Source organism: Montipora foliosa, chromosome 1 (assembly GCF_036669935.1).
Source record: "Montipora foliosa isolate CH-2021 chromosome 1, ASM3666993v2, whole genome shotgun sequence".
Lineage (NCBI taxonomy): Eukaryota > Metazoa > Cnidaria > Anthozoa > Scleractinia > Acroporidae > Montipora > Montipora foliosa.
In genome coordinates, this window is record NC_090869.1 from 15035071 (window position 1) to 15040070 (window position 5000).

Consider the following 5000-nt stretch of genomic DNA (forward strand, 5'->3'; position numbering starts at 1 on the left):
ACCTTATGAATTATTATTGAGTTTAAGAACGAGAAGAGGAAAAGTTATGAAGCTTGTCTTTATTATCCACTGTAACTGCATTTTCAGAAGCTCAGTCATAATTCGTTTTCTGGCTCCACGATGTTTTCTGGTCGCTGCCCCAACATACATTTTTGTTAATCACTCATGGTGAACTTCGGTGTTGTCTTCTTTATCCCTTTCGTTTGGGTAGTAAAATTCGCTTTCGCCGCGGTAGCTTTCATCAGAATCTATCGTCTTTTTTTTCAGAGAGTTTAACAATACCACACCCTACGAGCTGAACCTCTTTAAAAATTGGCAGAGAGCGAGAAAGAGAACCGGTTTAGGCGGTGCGCGCATCATATTAGGGAGCTTTAGCAATGACGACGGGAACGGCAACGAGAACGTCATCTCAAAACATAAATTCGTGTTATTGTGATCACTTCGTGACTCTTCCAAGCATTTTAACATGACAACAGCTTGTAGTCCCTCAAGAATGAAACCGACATGAGGAACGCTTAATTTAGGGGAGAAATTGAAAATTTATCCTCAAGCGCTGGCGTTCTTTGTAAAACCTCAAGTTTGGCACGTTGCTGTTTTGCCTACGACGGCAAAGAAATGGACAAAAATGAAAAACGCACGTGCAGAGCGTGCACAGCTATTGTTTTTGCCCACTAAATATGCAAATTTGTGACGTTCTCGCTGCCGTCGCCGTTGTCTTTGCTAAAGCTCCCTATTTTTGACAAGGCGACGGCCTTCAGTAAGAAAATTAGTATGGCGTCAAGGAGTGCGTTCGAGACTTGGCCTGGGTTTGCGACTGTCTTCACTGGCGAAAAATGTCTGCGCATGAGTCGCGCGATATGTCACGTGACGCGTTTCCGGGACGATCATTGGCTCTCGTGAAAAAAACACTCCCGAGGAGAACAGAAAAATGGCTGCCTTTTGAGAATCGGTAGCTTGTTGGTTTCCGTTCTTTTTAGAGCGATCAAGGCTAGTTTTAACGCCAGTTTCAAGTGGAATGTATTCTTAGAGAACGTCTATGTTGTGTAAATCGTTTAAAAGTCCAATCCAACGAGCATCCTCGGAAAATTTGCTCCTGGAAAATTTTATTTCGTGGGAAAAGAGCTGCGAAACAGGTGAGTTTTTTACGCAATTTTTGATGTGGAAAGTTTGTTGCCACCGGGTACAAAAAGTTACTGTAATGTACAGAAAGGAGGATTCCTAAGGTTTCCGTTCATGTGTGAATTGGCTTGTACCAGGTGGCAGGGAAATGGTAATATTGTTCAACGTGAAGGTTATTTTTTTCTGCGTTACACCTTACGATCGGCACCTCTACATGAATGATCAATGATTCGATCAGATATGAATTTGATTTTGACTGTGATTGTCTCATTGGGAACGTAACCCTAGTATCAAATAGTTTAAATAGCTGCTTTTAAGGTCATTTATATTCCCTTTTCTGGTGAATGTCTAAGTTATTATACTTTTTAGCAGTCACAACTCAACGATCCTTGCGTTCAAGTACATGTAGTTACCAAGTTATGGATTTGCAATTAATTTGAGTTTAAAATCAAAATCAAAATCCATGTTAGTTAAAATAATTTTTGGAAGAACAGACGTGTAGGTACAGATGTATATAGGTATCTATAGATTCAGGTTTTTTTAGACTATTGTTTTCTGGAAGCATTAATGATGTAATTTTGGTTTTAGGGGACTGTCATGTGTTGTTGGATCAAGGAAATTCTGTTTTGAGTCAAGTATGGTTGACAGTGGATAGTTGTTCCTGAAAAGGCTGAAAGGAAGCTTTATTGCCTTGGACTTTTTTTGCTTACACCCCACATGTTTGTTCTTTTCTTACATGGCAAAATTTATTAATATATTATGTGATTTGTAGCTGCAGCTAGAAACAGTGTCCCATGCATAAGGTCTCATTGGGGTTGATGGCAGTAAAATAATTTTGGTAAAAAATAGGTTTAAAGTTTTTATCATAACTTCTCATCTTGGTCCTGCAGGACTTCAAACATGCTCTACCATTTTGCACAAGGAACTTGTCAATCAACCGTTACCTTTTGGTGTATTTGCAATATGATATTTTGGATAGCAATTGATATATTTTTCTGATCCCTTATGTGTAGATATCCTATGTCTGTCACATAGTTAGTTTTAAGCTTTTATTTCCTGTAGTGTATCTTTATTATAGTTAGCACATGACCCCACAAGCATGTGTTATTGCTTTAATATTGATTGTGTTTGAATAAAGGATATTGTTGTCTTGTCTTGTAGATAATGCAAAACAGCCTCAGTTGTATTTGCATTATTTCTGAATGTTACTTTTAAAGGGCAAACCATTAAAAAGTGTACAAAGTTTGCAGGAGTTCAGGAAAAATATTCAAAATATTCATTGATTTGAAGTTCCTGAAGCAGGTAAATCTTGAAGAGTTTATGCAACCATATTTGGAATATACGGCATTTCTTTTTGGGAATGTTCAAGTCCACAGAATTCATTTTCTTTAGGTTGAGAAGTACTGACTGTTGACTCCATGGGGTTCCCCATTGACGAGTAAAATCGTCTGGTGTTAGACAGAGCAAAATACTCTGGGTTTAGACAGAGTAAAATACCAAGTATGGCCGGTTTAGGGGTGAAAGGGTTAAAGTGCGATCATTACTTTGACTTTCCTTCTTCATTTGAACCAAAACAAAAGTGACTAATCATCACCTCCACCATTGCTATACAACGGCTTTGGCTTTTAGAACAAAGTATCAAAGTTGAAGCTGGTGGCTCAAGGAGTAAACTTTGCAAAAATGTTAGGTTAAAAATACTTTTATGGTATTTGAGTATTATTGTAGAACAAATTTGCATAATATCATTTAAGTCATTAAATCAATGAGAATCCAAATATGAGGATGCAGTTTGCTCAGGAGGGGTCTTTTTTTTTTTAAACAACCCTTAAAGGTAACAGAATCTTGTTTTCTGGATGTAGGCTAAAGAAATCTGACCCCTTAGGGGAACCAGTTCTATGTAAATTGACAAATGACTGGCATTTTATAATTCATAACACTTAGGTAAAAGCTACTTGCTTGCTTACCAAATTTTTCTACAGTTCCATTCATTTTTCAGATTGATAGCCTTAAATGTACTGCAGCAACTCTGCCCGCTGTTTGGTCTCAGTATCATAAGTACCCCCTTGGGGTAGTTTGTTCACTTCACCACCATTGTTTAACCCTATCCAGGGACTAAAGCAAGGATGGAAATTGATTACAGCTTAAATAAATTGGACCACTTTCCACTTTTTTTACTTCTTACACTTACTGCATTCAACTTTAATTTATTCATCCTTTGAAATGGTAGGAATGCTTACTATTATTTACAGCAATTGCTAAAAAATTCATTGCATCTAATGTTGAAATATTTTTCACATATGAGTCTTAAGTATTTATGAGTCATGAGTCAATGAGTTAGTGCAGTTACCCTAACCCATAAAATGAAAGCTAAAATTTCATAGAGTGCTTAGGCCTAATCACTGAAACGAGGGCTTAGGCTTGATCAATAAATTATTGCTATATTGACTGTGAGTCTCATTGACTCATGACTCATGACTCATTGACTAATTGACTCATAAATCATGGGACCTCTTTACATATGGAAAGGTAACAGGAGTTATTTCTGTGAAGTCTTATCCAGAAAACTGCAACATGGGATTATGTCCCTTTCAAATGTAGCTTTGTATGCTTTTGCTCAATGTCTTTGAACGATTATTACGGAAATATGAAGTTATGGTTTTTCTAAAAGTTAAATCTAATGCAAGGGGATCAAAATTATTGAAGCAGCTGTGTTGCAACCAAAAGTTAAATCTAATGCAAGGGGATCAAAATTATTGAAGCAGCTGTGTTGCAACCAGAGTCCGCAAAGAGAGATTAGATAATTTGTTGCACTGGAAGTACTTAGTAGGCCAGCGTGAAATTTGTGAAGAGTTTTGGAGGGTGGCACTGAATCACCTTCAACAAATTTTCTAAACTTTGAAAATACCTAATTTTATATCCTCCTGCTGTTTTATTGCTGGAAGATAAAATCAATTCCTGATTAAGTATTTTTGTTGTCACATTAACCCACTACAATGTGGTGAAAGCGTATTATTAGCTGTAGTAATATTTTGCTACAGTAAAATTCTCCCTGCTCGTAAGCTGGACTTTTGAATCAAATATTGTTGTTTTGGCTATTCAGAGTTAACCTAATCTATGTTTATTTCTATAATTTGGAGGAAAGCAAACAATTGGCATTTTGCCACGCCCAGATTAGTCTCCTTTAGGGATCACAAAAAGCTTGAGCCACGCCCAGATGGTCTCCTTTAGGGGTTAAATTCAAAATTTCCGACGAGCATCCCCGTCTGTTCCATATGGGAGTCCCCCCCCCCCCCCCGGGCTTCTAGTGTACCCAATATGAGGTGCTATGACATGTCAACTATGATTTTGGTTATTATTACTGCTAAATTCACTTTAAACTTTATTTATGAACGACTGAAATACATTTCTTAATTTTCCCTTCGGTCTTAATAAATTTTCCTCTAGGGACCTCTTGAATGGCAATTTTAACAACTTAATTTTGAAAAAAAATGCGAAAATCTTAACATTTTCTGTTAGATGCGGGACCCCGGGGAAACAGTGTGTAACTATTTAGTTGGAAGAGAAACCATTTGGAAATTTAGTGGTATCTTTTTTGTTCCACTTTTTAAAAGATAAACGCATGAATTGAAATCAAGATGGTAACCATTAGCTGGTAAACTCCACAAAAGAATTTCGACTCGAACACTAGCCTGAACCGAGACTCGCGTTGACCTTGAAATTTTAAAAGAAATTTCCCTCGTAGCCCTGTTGGCTTAAAAGAGAATCTCGCTGCCATAGAAACGCACTATGCAGTCTACATTCGTCCGTTTTACTGGCCTGAAAAAGGGTCTTTTTTGTCGACGGAGATCTAATAACATTGATCTAATAAACACCGAATGGCA

General features: G+C 37.3%; 1 long non-coding RNA gene across 1 annotated transcript; it reads left to right on the plus strand.

The window, feature by feature from the left end:
- Positions 1 to 915: 915 nt before the first annotated feature.
- On the plus strand, positions 916 to 2291 carry LOC137975265 (uncharacterized). The gene is made up of 2 exons (XR_011117559.1): positions 916 to 1133; positions 1708 to 2291. It is a non-coding gene; the product is annotated as an uncharacterized lncRNA (long non-coding RNA).
- Positions 2292 to 5000: the final 2709 nt, after the last annotated feature.